Raw genomic sequence first — 18,617 nt, 5'->3', positions numbered from 1 at the left:
TTTCTTGAGAAATAAGCATACATCGCTATTCTTGGCCTAGAACTGCTGTCCATTGCAACAAATGCCCTTAAGGGTAAGTTCAAAGAGCAGCACCTGTTTCAGGACTAAAGGCTCCAAGGTGGCAATGTCTAATAGAAATAAGACACACAAACAATTTGCTTCTTAATAGCCACTTTTTTTTTTAAACAAAGTAAAAGTAAAAAGAAACACATGAAATGTCATTGTAGCACGTAGTAAATATAAAATGTATCAGTTGTTGCTGTTGCTGAGACAAGGTCTCAGTATGTAACCCTGGCTGGCCTGGAACTAGCTATCTAGATAGACCTGTCTGGCCTCAAATTTATAGCCCCCCTGGCTTCTGCCTCACCGGTCCCAGGATTACAGATGACTCACCATACCCAGTTTCAAGACTTTCACATTTCCTTTTTCATTCTGATTTCTTGAAATCTAGTATACTCTATGTTTACAGTCCATCTTAATTTGGACCAGCACAGTTCACTGCTCCACAGCCTGCATGCTGTTCAACAAAAACAGGTATTTTTCTAACGCAGCGGGCAGGTAGCCTTGAAAGGCTATGACAGTAAGACCCAATGCTACTTGAGATGTCGTTGTGTACTTCTTACCAGCACACGATTTTAAAGGTTCCTAGGGAAAGTTTAAATGGCCTACACCTAACGCTAAACTTGTTATTTAGAGAGGCACTTATTTGTGACGGGGCCTCACACAATCCAACCTGGCCTTGGGCTGATCTTCCTGCCTCCACCTCCGAACTGCTGGGACAACAGGTGTGCGCCACTATGATCAGCTTCCTAGGTGACTTTACAGAATGCTATTTTCTGTGTACCTACTTGTAGTTCAATCTATGAGTTCAATATATGATGGAGCTCTGGGCAATAAAATACAAAGGGGTGTCTGCGAAGTCATAGTGGGAAGCAACTGTCCTTACGAGAGTGACTTCAAGAGGAATGCTGTAAGCTACTCACACTCCTTACCTTTACAGATGTTAAAGATTAAGTAGCACAGGCTGGCTCCTGTCTCAGCCTCTTGAGTGCTAGGATTATAGGCATATGTTACCCTGCCCGGATGTCTCTTTCCTTCTGTTTGGAACATTTCATATGGAGAACACGTTTAGGGGGGCGTGGCAATTGCCTTGGGATAATGACAAAAGATTTTTAACACAGTAAGATAACAGAAGGGTTCTTTTCTTATCAGAGGTGTACATTTATGAAGCCAACCATGCAAACAAAGGGCAAAGGGAGGCAGGGACAGAGTTCAGTGGACTCTTCCTAAATAGTAACAACCCAAACCTACCCTTCTTCCTGCTGCTGCTTCTTTTGCGGAAGGCTCTGTCCATCATTACTACTTCTTCTTCTTTTATTTATTTATTTATTTATTTATTTATTTATTTATTTATTTATTTATTTATAGACAAGGGTCTATGTAGTCTTAGCTATGCATATGTAGACCAGGCTGGTTTCAGAAGGCTCTGTCCATCATTACTACTTCTTCTTCTTTTATTTATTTATTTATTTATTTATTTATTTATTTATTTATTTACAAGGGTCTATGTAGTCTTAGCTATGCATATGTAGACCAGGCTGGTTTCATACTCACTGAGCTAGCTCTTCCTGCCTCTGCCTCTGGAGTGCTGAGATTAAAGGTGCATGTGTCACCACCAGCTCACGTCATTCCTTCTTAAAGCATAACAAGGGCCTTGTATGTCCGAAAGCATAGAACTCAAAGTGACAGCAAGGATTTTAAAAAGAAAAAAAAGTTGCCCACCCTGCCCCCACCAGAAATACCAAGAACTTGTGTGTATTTTGTCAATACATAGACACAAATGACAGCAGACTTTTTAGTACTTTATGAGGTCATGGCAATCACAGGCAAATCTGCCTAAAAAGTTGGCTGCAGAAATGACACTGTCAGTTTTTTCAGTTACTGACTGTAAAATCTTTGCTAGGTATATTTTCTGAGTTACACGGGAGACTAAGTGGGTGACCATTACTCTGGTTTGATTCTTCACCAAAGGATTCCTTTTCAATGAAGAAAGACATTTTGTTTGATCACTTACCAGGCCTACACTAATTTTTATCACATGTAGGCAAGTTAGAAACTCAAGGCTTCACTTTCTTTTAAATCCAAATGTCTTACATTTAGTGTTTGAGTGTAAAGACACTACAGCCCACATGTAGAGGCCAGAGGACAATCTTTAAGAGTAGGTTATCCCCTTCCACTGTGTTCATCCAGGGGATCAAATTCAGGTCATCTGCACTTGGTGGCAAATGCATATACTCACTGAGTAGTCGTGACAGCCCAGCAACCTTTTAATTGTCTTTTTGTGTTTTCTGTTGTTATCCATTGCCAGGTTGTTTGAGACAATGTTTTCCTGCACTCCTTAGGCTGGCTTTGAACACCTGAAACTCCTAAGCCTCCCAGAAACTAGCTTTGAAGATGAAGGTCAGACTTTTATCTCTTGAAGAAAAAAAAAAAAAAGACAAAAAAATTGTTTGCTGTGTGCATTTACATGCATCACGTGTGGTTCCCACGCTGGGCAGGAAAGGGTACTGGATCCCCTGGAGTTGGAGTTCTCAGAGTTTATGAGCTGCCATGTGGGCAGTAGGAATTGGACTCCAGTTGTCTTCAAGAGCAGCGACTGCTTTTCATCGCTGAGCCATCTCTGCAGCCCCGATGGACTCTTCATCTAACTCCCATACAGACTTTCCATTAGAGCCAGATTATACTGTTCAATGCAATCCTTTAGGGTGGCTAAGGTGGCGTACCTCTGTAGTCCCCGCACTTGGGAGAATGAGACAAGAGGATTCCAAATTTGAAGCCATTCTCCATTACATAGCAAGACCCTCTCTCAAAAAACAACCAACCGCTACAATCTGCAGTGATAGCTTCTTTGAGGACAGATGTCAGTCTTAACAAAGGAAGCCCTTTTTGAGTTAGTCTAGTCATAAATATGAACAAGAAATTCATTCACCCTCTCTGTATTTTCTCTCTTATGAAGGAAATGTCAGGTCAATATAGGTGTGGAAAACTGGTTATCATTCTACCTCAAGTAAGCTATTGTTCTTATCTATAATAGAGAACCTGTTTCTTTGTTTAAAACAGCGTTTCATGTAGCCCAGGCTGGTTTATGACTCCATACGTGGGGATTGCCCTGAACTTCTGATCCTGCCTCTATAGGTCTACCACCAAGTCCCATTTTACTCAGTTCTGCATAAATCCGTGGCTTTTAGGCAAGGAGCCTACCAACTGATCTACAAACCCCATTTTTTTTCTTCTTCAATGTACCACCATACCCAGATTGTATAGGAAAAAAAATGTTCAAAGTATGCTAAATTTTACTATTATATTGAACATAAAAAAAAAAATCCGAGGTGAGATGATAGCTTCTCTTGAGACAAATGTTGGAAGCATGACAAGTCTTCAAGTTCTGACCTCTTCTGTTCACATACATACATTTCCCCCTTCTTACTGGTTAAAATCTCACTTTTTCTGGTAGAAAAATGTTACAAATCTAAAGACTTCAATCTCACCGGTCAAAAAATAGGGTCTAATAAAATTGCCAAATAAATTCCATTGTTTTGAAAACTAGAAAAATGCTCAGGCTTAGCTAAGTTGCCAGTTATTAATTTTTTTTGAACGTACTGGAATCTATCAATAGAAATTCCTTCACAAATCAGTTTGCCTCTACTTGCAAATGGATAACCATATCTAAAATAATCTATGCTTATCAGATAATATTTTATGAGCACTGTCTGAGTCTATTTAGAGCGGACTTTGAAGGGACATTCAGACTCTTATGAACTAACTGGCTTCTGCTTTAAAGGGCTACTGCTTCTAGTGTCAGCTCTTTCTAGTTTCAAAATTTGCATGGCCGCCTTTCTGAGTCGCCTTCAAGAACAGTCTTAGCCCAGTCAGGAATTGCTCGAACTCCGGCGGCCTTAGGGTCAGGCTTATTTGCATCTTTGCTAAACAAAGTCCATCCTTTGAGGCGTCAGCGCCGCCGGTCTTCGCTCTCACGCTCCGCTGCTCACTTCAGCGACGGTGGCGTGCACAGCACCTGGGTCATCTGTGCTCACGATCCTGCCGCGACACCGACTCTGGGCGTTGTGGTTCTCATTTCAGGGCTCCGAGATTCCCACGGCACACTCGGCTGCTCGCTCCCTAGTCCCGGGACTAGGAGGCGCGGTTTTCCCGGAGAAATCCACGTCAGCCGCGCAGGCGCAGGCGCAGGATCTGGGCGGAGGGAAGGGGCCTGCGCTCGGCCCGCGGTAAACAAGCACTGCGCAGGCGCCGTGCGCCAAGGTGATTTTTTTTTTGTTTTGTTTTTTGTTTTTTGGTTTGCATAGCATCATAAAAAAGGGGGAAGGCCAAAGCAAACCCTAGCATCTTAAGACGATCGACGGTGTGGCTTCTGCTACTCTCACTCTGAGGCACCGGCTGCGCGACCATGGCAGCCATAACTCTTCCACAGAGCTGCCGGCCTTGAGCTCTTTCGCTCACTGTCTACACTGAGGCTGAGAGGACAGAGAAAAGACAGAGAAAAAAAAGAAGAAAGAAAGAAGATTTAAAGGAGAGGTGGTGGGCGGTTCCCACAACGCCACCGTAAAGACCTCTGTGCCTCTTTCCCCAGACAACGCGAGATCCTGTGCCAGCCGGGACTCCGCCCCCGCCCCGCCCGTGGCTGTGTGCGCATGCGCTGGGCTTTTTGGCGCGCAAACCGTTCAGAACTTCCTGCTTGGTCACAGGTGGCCCCGTCGGCCCCCGAGGGATGTCAGTCAGGTCGGAGCCGGGGATTCACGCCCACTGCGGCACGTCCTTAGGGATTTTTCGGTCAAAATTCCACTTGACTGTAACTCGCCCCCCCCATTCTTCTGTTCTCGTATGGGTCATGAGGTCTCCGCGAATCCAAGAGTCAGAGTGGGAAGAGAACCCCTCGCGGTTTTTAAAAGATGTTGCGATTTCGTTGTGTGGCACGCGAGCTAACTGGCATAAAAGGATAAATCTGGGGAACGAACGGGACTTCCCCCCCCCCACCCCCGAAGATTCTGAGAGGCTGTGAATGTGGACCGGGCTAACACAGTGATATGAAGATGAGAAGTTTTAAAAATGGAAGGAGCCAATGAAGGCTTGAGAGATGAGGCTAGGAGGAATTAGAGCAGTAGAGGAAGTTTAGCTTAAAATATTTACGCATATTTATAAGCAAGTAGGCAGCAGTGCCGCATATTTAGTCTACGATAGCGAAGTGAAATGGGGATGTCTTTGAGTGCAACAGAAACATTTTTTAAAGTTGTCGCAGGCAAGAGCTGAGGTTGGGGCGGGGTAAAACAGATAATCTGGAGTCTTAGGATGTTGCAAGTGTGGACCGCTCTGACTGATTTGGCCTCTTTTCTCTCTCAGGGGACGTGGAACACCTGCACAAACTGGATTTTTGCCCTATCACGACTCTGAGGTACCATCCGGCAACTGAAGTGTCCTCTTTCCAATAGAATGCCTGGCCTCTCCCACCAACTTCACGGTTCAGCCGGAATGAAATTTGGCTAACAAGTCACTCAGATGAGTCACTGGCTCATTACAAGATTATAGATTTCTAATCTATAGCCTTCCAGTTGTGTAGATCTTAGGATTCACTCTAATATTGGGAGCAGTGCTATATAGTACAGACAGTATTGTCATTTTTACTGTCCCTGGAGATTGTTTGCAGGACCTTGCACAAGTCCCGCAATGCATGATGCTCAAGTCCCCTGCGTAATGAGGTATACTATTTGCATATGACCCTTGTACATCTTTCTGTAAAGTTTAAACAATCTCTAGATTATTTGTGATATGTACATCGATGTAAATGCTATGTAAATAGCTCCTGTACTATATTGTATAGGGAGTAATGGCAAGAAAAGCATTCAGTACAGATGCAAATTTATCTTCTCTATTTTTATATCTGCTTTTGGCTGAATGTGAGGATGTGAAACCCATGGATGTGGGGGGTTGACTCCTCTCTCTCTCTCTCTTTCTCTCTCTCTCTCTCTCTCTCTCTCTCTCTCTCTCTCTCTCTCTGCCTGTGTGAAAGAGTTACCTCACTGTATTGATCAGATATGCCTAAATGGACTAAAAAAATCTAGTCTCTTATCTCAACTTTCTGAATAGCTGACACTCCCAAGTGTGTGTTGGGTACAGTTCTGGATATATTTTGATCCTTTGTGTGCTTTATAAAGAAAATGCAGGAAGATTGACGGGATATATAATTTGACTAGTCCTAACAACAGAGTAGCAATATAGCTTCCTTTGTAAGAAAACAAAGAATGGAAGGTCTTAGGATTAAAGCTGGCAGTGATGGAGAAGGCGCTATGTTTAGAGGAAAGCCCTTGGAAACCAGGTATAGGATCATACACCTATAGCCCTAGCTACCCAGGGATGAGCCAGGAGGACTGCTTGAACCTATCTGGGACATAGCCTGGGGAGGGGATGGAGAGAGGAAGGAACGAGGGAAGACAGAACCAGACCCTCTCAGACAGTTCCCTGTAAAGCACTGTATTTTGGCTGATTGTATTCTGTTGTGTGGGTTGTTTGTGCTGAATCCACAGGAAAATGAAGGGGAAACATGGGTACAATATAATAGGACTTCTGGGTTGACATCTAAATATTTGGTTTGGGGGATTGGGGTCATCCGTCATCTAAGTGTAATGTCATAGGTACTGTTTAGAATTGGGGATCAGAGCCCTGAGGTGTGACCTTTGGATCTGCCGGTTACACCTTATGACATCTCATTTCTTCATTTATAAGTAAGGATTACAGTAAAAGGAGAATAAGGATGAGGGTATCTTTTTAACAGTGACTTCATTTTACCTTGGTGGTATTCTTGCCTGCATCATATGTTTGTGCACCACTTGTGTTCTTGGTGCTCTGAGAGGCCAGAAGAGGACGTGGAATCTCCTGAGTTACAGATGTCTCTCTGAGGGTGCTAGGACAGAATTCAGCCTCTTGGGCTTGCTTTCTGGAGCAGAAAGAGCCTTTATCTGTTGAGCCATCTCTTTGGCCCATCAGGTTTTTTTGTTTCCTTGTTTTTTTGAGACAGGGTCTCTCTTAAGTAGACCAGGCTGACCAAGAACTCACAGAGTCACAGAGATTTTCTTGTCAGCACACAGACCTGCATCTGTGTCATCTCTGCAGCTCTAGACACTATCTTTCAGTGGGTCCCATTTTGTAGGGAATCAAGCATACATGTGAACGAGTCCTTGTGGGACAGGCAGGAATGCATGAGACATTGGTCTCTGTCCTAGTTGTTCTGTCTTTACACTTTATTATTGATGTGTCTGTGCTGAAATTAAAGGTGTGCACTACCATGCCCACCCTCCATCAGTCTTTTTAAGCTACTATTACTACTATTGCTACAGTTGAGAACTCCTGCTTAAAGAGTTTCTGAAGAAAATGAGAAGAAGCTAGAGCTAAGGCTTAAGCCCCTCTGCTCTGCACAGTTATCTATTTGAAGGGATTCTGAGGAATAAAGCAATGGCTTGAGATGAGCAGGCGAGTCGGGCACAGTGACATAGATTCTGGAGGGGAAGCGCTGAAATAAGCATACTAACTTGGGAGCAGTTAGTGTCGTCATTACTGTGGATGCCAGGAACACACGGAATTGGCTGGATGGCAGACTTTGAACCTCCCAAACTGGCCCTTTGATCTAGCTCAGGTAACAAAAAGATGTCTTGGTTTCTTTGCCACCTGGAGCTCTTCTGCTCCTCTGCCTGGGGAAGGCATGATTAAAGTGTTTGCACATGGGTGGTCTCTCCTGGGAGGGCAGGTGGGAATGCCTTTTTTTTTTCTTTTTTAAAGCAGGCATTGATTATGAAGGCTTCCCGAAGCCTGTCAAAGGTATGAGATTCATCTGACCACACTGATGGTTTTGTTGTTACTGACATATGGGAAAAGTAGGGTTTAAGCCTACTTTCATAGCCTTTCAATGAAAACAACATCACTTGGGAGTAGGGAATGTCTGGGAGAGAAATTTTTCTTTTTTTCTTCTCTTGTGTGATTTTGGACACAAGATCCCATGTATCCTAGGCTAGCCTCTGAGCAGCTGTCTCACCTGCCTTCACGCCCTAAGTGTTAGAATCATAGATATGTGCTGTCACACAAAGTTTGTCATGTTCTGGAGATCAAACCTAGTGTTTTGTACATACGTCCTACCTAGGTAAGTAGGTAGGTACTGTTCAAAGCAAGCTACATGCCTCAGCCCCAGGGACTTTACCTTCTTACACACAAACTGTTTGATAGTACCACAACTCTGACTTGTAGTCACAGTTGAAAACACCATTGTTGGACACTATGACTAAAATGTAGTAGTTATGGCCAAGAATATCTTTTGCCACAGATTGCATTCTTAAAAACTTTTTAATTATGTGTTTGTGGGTGTGTCTGTGTCTGTCTCTGTGCATGTGAGTGCAGGTACCCTCAAAGATCACAGGTGTTGGGTTCCCCTGGATTTGGAATTACAGGCACTTGTGAGCTGCCTGGTTTGGGTGTTAAGAACTAAACTCCGTTCCTCTGGAAGAGCAGCAAGTGATCTCGACCTGTGTCATCTCTGCAGCTCTAGACACTATCTTTCAGTGGGTCCCGTTTTGTAGGGAACCAAGCATACATGTGAAAGATTGTCCTTGTGGGACAGGCAGGAATGCATGAGACATTGGTCTCTGTCTTAGGTTGTTCTGTCTTTAAACTTGAATTATTATTAATGTGTCTGTGTGTGTGTGGGGGGGGGATCAGGACAACTATCTGGAGTCACTTTTCTCCTTCCCCTTTGTGTAGGTTTCAGAGATCCAACTCAGGTTGTCAGGCTTGCGAGGCAAGCACTCTTCTTAGGCAGCACTTACTGCCCTTCACAGGTGACTTTTATGAGTTGGAATGAGCCAAAGACAAATAACACTTGAGGTTCATGACTGATTTTTCATCCGCTGGAGACCACCAGTGCTGTCGAATTGGGGACAAGAGAAGGGGGGGAATGTAGGAGGAATGGGGTTATAGCTTAGTAGTAAAACACATGCTTAGTATTTGGAAAGCCCTGCGTTCCACCACCTGCACTCCCAATTAACAAAAATTGGTAGGTTTGTGTTTTCTTTGTAGATGTGAAACAATGTCTTTTGGACTTTTTTCAGTTTCATACTATACCAATATGAAGTTCTGGTCATTCATATAAGGGTGTCCAGTCCATCTGTCTGCTTCTTTAGGGTGTGTAGAGGAATTTTAATCCAGCAACATGGCTACTCTGGCTAGGGATCATGTCCAAAGACCTTCTAGGTCTATATGATCTAGCTGGAATGCAGACATGCCCTGGGTTACAGTATGATCTGGCTGGAATACAGACATGCTCTTAGTATACACCTTAATACATTTTAATCCCTAACAATGAAGGAAAAGGTAGTTTGTATAAGGAAGCAGCCATGTTTGAAAGTGACATTTAATAGAAGGGCAGAGTGATGAATCAAAGAAAGATTTGACAGAATGAGTCAGAGATCATATACATCCAGCTCACATGATAACAGCACAAGAAAGAGAGGCTACTTAAGAGCAGAGAGAGAAGGAGAGGTGGGGAGATGGCAGTTTTGTGTCTGGACAGTTTTGCAGAGGCAAGCTGTGAAAGAACAAGCTAGACACAGGTGAAGACAGACGAGCCAGAGAATGAGAAGGAGCCAGAAGATTAGAACAGATTGCCAAGTTAGAATGTGGCCAAGCAGACAATTCAGCCAGAAGCCAGAGAAACTGGATTGAATTGGTCATCTTGGAAGGTTAGACTGTACAGAGGCTAGAAGCTCCTAGGCTTAGGGTTAGAACAGAAAAAGAGACACTCTGGGCTCAGCCTCAACTGTGTATTTGCATAGCGTGTGTACAGCTTGCATCTCATCCCATCATCTGAGGAAATAAAGAGACATTTATGAGGAGGGGGATGTTAGAATTAGGATTCTAGGGCTGGGTGATGGTAGCACATGCCAGCACTTGGGAGGTAGAGGCAAGCAGATTTCTATGATTCTATGAGTTTGAGGGCAGCCTGGTCCACAGAGCAAGTTCTAGGAGACCCAAGGGTACACAGAGAAACCCTGTTTAAATTCCACTCCCCCCTCACCCCCTCAAAAAAAAAAAAGGAGAAAGAAAGACAAGAAAAAGAGCTCTAATGAGTACTTTCCTTGGTGCAGTGGATTTTTTTTTTTTGTAATGTGTTATGTTTTTTTCTACAGAAAGCATTTGGGTGTTGGCACTATAAAGATTGAGGTTATTTTGTATTTGCTGTTATTGGAGTTGCAGCTTCCTATACCAAATGCAGTGTCATCCTGGGGGTCTGGCAGCTAATGACCTATGGACAAAAGACACCCTCTAACCACAGTTGGCTCAGCTGAAAGTAGAAGATATCAGTCTGTGATAATCCAGTAAGTGTAGCATCAGGGACCCCCAGCACTCCAGACTAAGAACAAAAGGGAACGGTCTTCAGAACAAAAGGAGGTTGCTAAAGTGGGTATAGGGGACAGACAAAGGCTTTACTGTGTCTCACTGGGATAAGAGGCAGAGTCCACAGCCGAGTAGGACTAGAACTGTGAAGTTCTGAAGAACATAGTCTGCAGAGTTGGGTAGAAAGATAGGAGAACTGGGGTAAAGAAAGAAGCAGGTTGAAAGTCACAGGAACCTTAGAGGGGGCTGGAATGATGTAGTCAACTGGCAGAGTGTGAGACTAGCATGCATGAAGCCATGGGGTTATTCCCTGTCATTGATGATGCATATGTCATTCCAGGCTTACATAGAGAGCCCTCAAGTCTAGCCTGGGCTACATGAGACCCTGTGTCAAAAACCAAATCAAAACCTAGACAAAATACTCTAACTAGTAATATGTTATAAGTAAAAATATCCAGGAAGATTAATGGGACTACTCACATTTTAGTTCAGGAATAAAAGAATCAACATATACAAGATGTTTTTAAAGGAACAATGAAGAATAAAAATTTGCTTCATGGGAATACCCAAATTCACATTTTTGATAAGGTTATTGATAAGGTCATTGAGCACCTAGTTAGCTTTGAATTTTTTTTTAATTTTGTGGCAGTTGGAGAGATGACTCAACAATTAAGAGCACCCAGATTAGATCCCCACTGCCTACACCGTGGTCCACAACCATCTGTAATTCCAGTGCCAAAGGACCTGACACCCTCTTTTGGCCTCCTTCAGTCTGCACATTGTGTGCAGACAAAAATGCTCATAAAAGAAATTTCAAGAACATCTTAATTAATTATTTTTTTTAATCTTGAAGATGTGAAGATTGGTTGGGTGAGGATCCTCCCTACAGATCTGTGAACAAGACGTAATACATGACAACCAGGGCGGCTCATGCCTCGTTCTAGCCCGTGGGTAGCAGAGCAGGAGGATCAGCAGTTCCAGGTCACCTGAAGTGACTCAAACAAGCTCTAAGCCATTCTGGGCCATATGAGACACTGTCTCAAAAAATAGCAGTAATAGCAACAACCCTTCTAACCAAAAGATTGAAATGCAATAAACTCAGCAGTAGAAGTACTATGTGTGCAAATTAAAGTAGTACAGAGTGAAAAGGGAGATGTGGCTGGGGGTGTAACTTACTATAAATGAATGCTTAGCGCACCCTTCAGCTGGGTCAGCCCTCAGCCTCAAAGATAAAAGAGCAAGGACATGAGTAACCTGATTTGGAGGGCGCTGTATGACTTACCTTTCTGTTGCTGTGACCGAATACCTGACAAGAAGTACTTTGAAGAAGGAAGGGTTTATTCTGGCCCGGATTTGAAGGGATGTAGTTTAGCCTGGAGAGAACTGCATGAGCGTGAGCTTGAGGGAGTCACATTTCATCTACACTCAGGAAGCAGAGAGGGGAGTGTTGGTGCTCAGCGTGTGTGTGTGTGTGTGTGTGTGTGTCTGTGTGTGTGTGTGTGTCTGTGTGTGGGGGGGTGTGGGTGTGGCCTATGCACTTATGGAAGCTCACCTTGTTCTTTGAGATAGTCTCTCACTGAATCTGTAGCTTACCCAGCTAGCTGGGCCGGCCGGCCAGTGAGGTCCAGGGATCTGGGATCCTGCCTTTCCAGCACTAGAATTACAGATTCTTGCTTCTGTGCCCAGTGTCTTACGGGAGTGATGGGGATCTGAACTCTGGCCCTCGTGATGGTAGGGCTGCTTCTTCATCCAAGGAGACACCGCCCCAGTTCTGAGAGGTCCCCTGGTCCAGTCAAACTGCTGCTTAACCAAGATAGGGGGAAGTGAATGAGACACAGCAGCGGGAAGATTATCTGAAAAAACAACAGATTGAGAGACCAGTCTGGTTTTAGAATGGACAAGACAGAAACTTTTAAGCCTAAAGCATGAAGGCTTGAGAGAGAGAAGTTAAAAAAGAAAGAAGAGGATTTTAATGAATTTCCCAGGGACACTTGGATAGTGGTTTTCTCTCAGGTAATGTTTGAAACAATGGGGAAGGTCCTTTTTATTTTTAAATCTAAAATTGATTGTGTTGACTGTGTGTATCTTTGAGTACACATAATACATACGAGGGTGTGTGTGTGTGTGGTGTGTGTGTGTGTGTGGTGGTCAGAGGACTACTTGTAGTCAGTTCTGTCCTGCCACATGGGTCCTAGGGCTCAAACCCAGGCAGTCTGGCTTGGTAACAAGCACCTTTACAAGCAAGCCATCCTGTTCCTGTCACTAGAAGGATTTAGTTACCCAGTTATTTAAACCATTCACTTCTTTTGTTTGGTCATCAATTGGGCTTATAAGTGATAATGAGTTTGAGGACAGTGTAACCCAAACAAAACTAAACAAGTAGATAATATTTATTCAGCTTATGGTAATTTCCTAAACGTGGCAAATGTTAAAATTAAGAGCTGAATTTCTAACGGGGTGTGGGCATATACCTGTAAACCCCAAACTGGGAGACAAGAGCAGAAGGATCACTAACTGGAAGCTAGCCTGGGCTACATAGCAAGACTGAGTCTTATATTAAAAGTACTTCACCTGACCCCTTTCATAAACTAAGAGTAGATACTGCAGGGTTGGTGAGGTGACTTGGTCAGCACAGGTGCGTGAGCGCGAGTTTGGATCTGTAGCACTCAAGGCGAAAGCTGGAGCTGGCTAGCTGGCCGGTTAGCAAATCAGTGAGTTCTGGGTTTGGTGAGGAAGTGACCATCTCAGAAAACAAAGATTGCAGAGAAGGTGCATCATCAGCCTCTGGCAACTTTCTGGAGTTGCTTCTGCATATCCATCCCAGGAGTGCACTTGAATTGTCAGGCCTTCCCTGACAATTCAACACACTGAACTAAGCCACGTTAAATTCCTGATTTGGGGTAATCCAAATGCCCTCCAATTATCTGAATTTATGTTTAAAAAATAAATTTAGCGGTCTGTAGACAAATGTATTTTCATTTTTCCTATAAAATAGCAAAACATTTTCAACTGGTTCTTGTGGTCAACATTTAGTTGTGTTTCTTCGATATCTCTGCAATATGCTATTAGGAGTTGCATGAATGGCTTCCAGACTACCGACATCTAGTCTCAAAGAGAAATGCCTTTCCTGTGTTCTTTCCACTGCCCTGTGGAAGCAGTCCGCACATGCTCTATCTTCAGTTCAGTCCAAATAGATTTTTAAGGAGAGAAGCAAGGGGGGATGGGAGGACTTCCTGTCTTAGTGTAATTGTGGGTTCCTAGAATCCTGGCAGTGTGCAGGGCCACAGCAGTCCAGTCAGGAAGAAGTCTGCAAGGTAGGTCTGGTTCTGCAAATGCTAGCTGAAAGCCTCTGCAACAATTCGGTTCTTTTCCCTTTTCTTTAGTCAGCAGGGTCCCATGGTGACCGGTTTTGAAAGCAATAGTCCCCTTCAGCAGTTACCTAGCACCATGGCAACCAGGACGTCAGCAAAGCAGGAGAGACCCACACAAAACAGCTGCAACTCGGCTTCTATCCTGCTTCCAACTCAGCTCTGCCTGAGAGGCCCACTGATGGAGCTAAAACCATCTAGGCTTGTTCACCCCAGCATTCCTGTGTGCTGAGGGGGTTTTCCCATAAGCACAGGTGTAGGAGCCTATAGTAAACTATGTCTTGAACCCCCACCCCTGTAAAAAGAAAAACAGAGTATATTTAAGGGGTAACAGTAAGTTGTAGGATAGGCTAGAAAGCAGGTATGAATTTAGTAATATAAAAACCTGATTTGTCCTCCTAAGTGAAGTAAGATAACAGTAGAGACAGTTAGAGCCCTAGCTATATGGGGTGGTTTATATTTAGATACAAGATCAGGGGGAAACTTTAACAAATATCTTTATTTACCTGAAATAGACAAATGGCTTTACGGACTGCAATGCTGTCCGTGGTGCTGAACAGTTCATCGACCAGATGTGCTATAAGGGTACCCCCCAAAATAGAGTAAGGAACACAATGGCATATCCAGATGCTGATAATAGAAAGAGGTTGAGGAATTGGGAAGAAGGCTTGATTTTCTTCCCGTATGAAGCAACTCTGAAAGCGCAGGGTAAAATGACCAGATTGAAAGGAGAAAGTGAGGAAAGCCAGAGGCCTGTGTGCCCGAGTCTTTCCTTTTCATATGGAGATTTTTCAGATCAGAGCCAATCAGGTCAGAGATTTCTGCTGCTTTGCTCCTGAAAAGAGGAGTGGGGGAAGGGAGAGAGAAGATGGCCACATTTCCCCCCCAAGCCACATGATCCGTTTCCCATGTGACACATTCCAGAGCCTTGGAAAGGAGAAGGGAGGGGCACTGAGAGAGTGGGGCTGGGGGTGGGAAGATGGTTTAGCAGTGAACCTTCACAGCGTCATCTTCTCTCTCTACCAGGAAGCAGGCTGAGGGCTGAGGGAAGGCAAAGGGGAGATATGAATGTGTTCCGAAGGTTTCCCGGTGGCTCATGGCATCCTCCAAAGTCCTGCCTGCGAGCTGTTCCTGACCAAGAAAACCCGCGGAGCCTGACTCTGAAATCCAGTCCCGATGAAGGTATGTGTTCAAGCTCCTCTATCACCGCTGAAATGTGGCTCAGAGGGACAATACCGTCTCTTCCTATTTTTTTTTTCCAGGAAATTTGGAGATTTTTGTCCCGGCTTAGATGTTTGTCAGGGGTGTTAAATTTGTTACAGGTTCAGAAAAGATGTCTAGCTAGTTCTGTAAAATAAATACTTCTCCAGAGTAAGCTCCTATAGGGGAAAACAAAATCGGTTGAAAATCATGTATAGTAATTGGTAATAAAACCAGAAACTCCCCGGTGGGGGGATTTCTCCCTGTCTAATCCTAGAAGAGGAGGAAGCGTTACTCAGAAGAGCTAGATTTCATTGTCACTAAGAAAACCCTGCCTCATCCCTTTGAGCTGCTGCTCTGTGTCTGTGTTCCCAGAGGTTACTGCCTGTAGCTTAGGAGCCTGAGTGGGCAGTCCTGCCATTCCTTTGTGCTGTTAGCTCACCCTTCTCCTGATGTCCCCAATACCAAGAGCACCAACGATTGTTCCCAAGCTCTGCTGTAGACACTAGACTGCCACAGAACCCCACACGGTATGGGAAGGAAGCCTTAGGGAGCTCTCACAGGAATCTGCCAAATGTAATACAGTCTGTCGTACACTCCTCTGGGTTTCTTTGAGTATTTCTCCTCAGGTCAAAGAGAAGAGCTAGCAAATTCACGTTTAATTTCATTTAATAGGTACTTGGAAAAGTTCTTGGTCTGTGCAAGCAATCATCCCAAGCATGTAGGTAATCATACAGATTGTAATCTAGACATAAACTCGGGCACAGAGGAGTTCAGCCCTATGCTAGGGTAACTTAGGGAGCACGTAATAGAACAAGAATTGAATCCCAAGACTCTGAACCGTAAAGTCCTTGTTCTTAGTCATGAACTGTATTGCTTGGCTGCTGTGTTATCTCAAATGATGTCAGTAGTCTGCTGGGCTACAAATGTTGTTCAGCTGACGCTACTAGAAGATTGAGTCAGCTTGCCTGGCTAAAACAGATCCCAAGCGAAATCTATATTTAATTTTGAATTATCCCAATAGTCATGTTCTGTACCCCAAATAACCCAGTAAGTAATTGCCTGTTCTTTCCCTCTCGTGCTACATAGATATCTAGTAGTAAAACACGGCGTTACTATGGTGGTCACTGCTGTCTAAAGGAAAAAGATAAACCTGGAAGTATGTTATGGTGGACTTTTTAAATCAGACCTAGAAATATTCTCTCATTCTTGGAACCTAGAAACAAGCCTACCTTAGGCTTCTGATTCCCAAAAGAAGTTAATATATCAGAACAGGTGTCATGGCTCTTGCCTGTAATCCTGGCCCCTGGGAAGGAAGAGTGCCACATGATTAAAACCTGCCTGGGCTTCAGAGTCAGTCTCAAAAAGAGACTTAAAAAGTATGCATCTTAACTACGATGCCTGACTGAGTTTGTTGTTTTAAAGTAATATGCTTTTAAAACAAAGATCTCTTTGCAAAATATTTTAGGGTTTTTTTTGGGGGGGGGCAGTTTCTCTGTATAGCCCTGACTCTTCTGGAACTCTCTATAGACCAGGCTGCCCTTGAACTCAGAGACCCACTTGCCTTTGTCTCCTGAGTGCTGGGATTAAAGGTCTCTACAGACAGGCCTTATTTTTGGTTTTTAAGGGTAAAAAAAATGTACTAATACTTTTAAATAAAGTTAGGGATTTCTGGGGCGTGGGAGATGGCTCAGTGTATAAAGTGTTTGGCAGGTGAGAGGATCTGAGTTTGGATAGTCATCACTGAAATTTAAAACAATTGAGTGTGGCTATCTCAGCGCTGGGAGGCAGAGGTGGGAGGGTCTCTTGGGCTCACCCTAAGCTTTACCTCTGGCCTGCACAGGCATGAATGCACACATGTACACATGCCACACACATAGGAGACTGAGATAAAAGGATTTCCTTGCCATGAATGGTAGAACAGTGCCTGCAATCCCAGGTGAGGACTGAGTTGTTGAAGTAGAAGGACCACCAAGAGTTCAAGGGTAGCCTGGGTGAGTTTCCGTCTGGCCTTTGTTGGTAGAAGATGCCCAATTTCATCCCTACAGGCTGTGGAGAATTGAAAGAGGTGCTAGGTCTAAAATATAAAGTGGAAAGATTTGCAAACTTTTTCTTCCAAAACATTCCATTTCCTCTGGTAGTTCATCTCAGAGCACTTTGAGCAGTGGTTGTGCCCTCGGTGACATACACGTTTCTCTGGAGCAGCTAACCTGAAGTGTGGTAAGCTCTCAGGACTCATGTGGGGAGTGTACCATGGGAAGGTTCAAGACTCTTAGCAGAATTCTACTGGAGCCGGTTTTGGGGCCTATGTCTGTTTTGTTTTTCTGGTTAGTTTGTTTTTGAGACAGGGTTTCATGTAGCCTCGGTTGACTTTAAACTTGCCGTGTAGTTGGTGCTGGCCTTGAACTGATGCTCTTGGTCTCCCCTCCCCAATCCTGAGTTACAGGCATCTATCAGCATGCCCAGCTCTGAGTCTATCTTAGTTACATATGTTTTAGTGAAACAGCAAACCTGCAGTAAGAACTTGGCAGCCGTCAAATCTATGCTTGGAGTTATGTATGTTGGCTAGGCCCATGGTGAACCAGAGCTCAGTGTTATCTATAATCTCTTCCCTGGGCCTCGCTGCTTCTCCTCATAGGCTCATTCGTACCTAAGATGAAGTCCTCCTGGTATTTTGTGGAGAGGTAAACTGGGACAACCCAGCAGTCTTTCCCTTCTTCCCCCAGATGTTTGTCTAACCCTTCCTGCCATGAAACAGCTCACATCAGCTTGAGAGTGAGCATCCCCAGTGCTCTGCTCCATGCAGTCTTTTCTCTAGTCTGCCACCCACTTCCCACCACACTGACCAAAGAGTCTCGGAACTGAATAGACCTTTCCCTGGGGACCCTTGAGATCCTAAGTGTCAACTCAAGCTTGAGCTCAAAATAGGGCAGTTAGGAGCCAAACGAGAAACTGTCTCAAAGCATTTCCCCTCTGCAACCTTGTGCTCAAACCCAGCCTCATGTGTGCTAGCAAGCTGCATTTCCAGACCTGCCAGGACACTTTTGAAAGTTTGCTTAGTACTTGAATTCAAGTTTGCAAGCTAGCTGTGATTACACTAGTCACCCCCACAATCAGATACATAAGGCAGTCTTTATTTTTCTACCTAATTAAATCATTAAAGACAAAAAGACAAAGTTTAAGAGTAAAGTGACCACAGAGCCTCCTCCCCTCCGGTGTCACCTGCTAGGTTTGGCACATAGCAGAAACTGCAGCCTGTTGGAAGGGCAGTTGCACAGCTTGCAGATTGCACATATACAGTGCAGCCCAGCTCTGGGACCCAGCGGGGCTTTCTATCTGCCCTCCTGAATCTGAGATGGGTAACCCACTGAACTTTCTGAACAGAAGACAAGAGAAAGGAGAGAGTTGTTGCCTTGAGGAGAACCCCTGACAGTGCGGTTTTGACGTGAAGGGCAGGTATGGAAGATCTGTGAGGAGGTGGACAGCAAACCTGGGTGCAGAATCTGAAACGCGAATAGCTAGGTCTCCTCTGTAGTGTGGAGTCGCATCTCTCCCTAGGGTGTTTATATCAAAAGGGCAGGGAATAGAGCCGAGGGCCAA

General features: G+C 44.3%; 1 protein-coding gene and 1 long non-coding RNA gene across 14 annotated transcripts in view, besides 1 other annotated feature; one reads left to right on the top strand and one right to left on the bottom strand.

The window, feature by feature from the left end:
- Positions 1–1,843: 1,843 nt before the first annotated feature.
- On the bottom strand, positions 1,844–4,668 carry 2810454H06Rik (RIKEN cDNA 2810454H06 gene). Its single transcript, NR_029441.1, has one exon. It is a non-coding gene; the product is annotated as an RIKEN cDNA 2810454H06 gene (long non-coding RNA).
- Positions 4,435–18,617, top strand: part of Gpr19 (G protein-coupled receptor 19) — a 29,103-nt gene continuing 14,920 nt past the window's right edge. For 4 of the 13 annotated variants that reach the window (NM_008157.3, NM_001167699.2, NM_001362052.1 and 1 more), the window contains exon 1: positions 14,768–14,999. The gene's annotated coding sequence lies outside the window, so the exon portion shown is untranslated. The other 9 variants (NM_001362050.1, NM_001362051.1, NM_001167700.2 and 6 more) reach the window with 8 other exon arrangements.
- Positions 4,488–5,023: a transcriptional cis regulatory region, noted in NCBI's record as "promoter|chr6:134847728-134848228 (MGSCv37/mm9 assembly coordinates) targeted for CRISPR interference". NCBI's record gives its function as "positively regulates Cdkn1b and Gpr19 gene expression in mouse ES cells" and the evidence as "EXISTENCE:mutant phenotype evidence [ECO:0000015][PMID:27783602, PMID:31784727]".

Source organism: Mus musculus, chromosome 6, assembly GCF_000001635.26.
Source record: "Mus musculus strain C57BL/6J chromosome 6, GRCm38.p6 C57BL/6J".
NCBI lineage: Eukaryota > Metazoa > Chordata > Mammalia > Rodentia > Muridae > Mus > Mus musculus.
The sequence above is the reverse complement of the archived record's forward strand: the minus strand, read 5'-3'. Positions and strand labels throughout refer to the sequence as shown.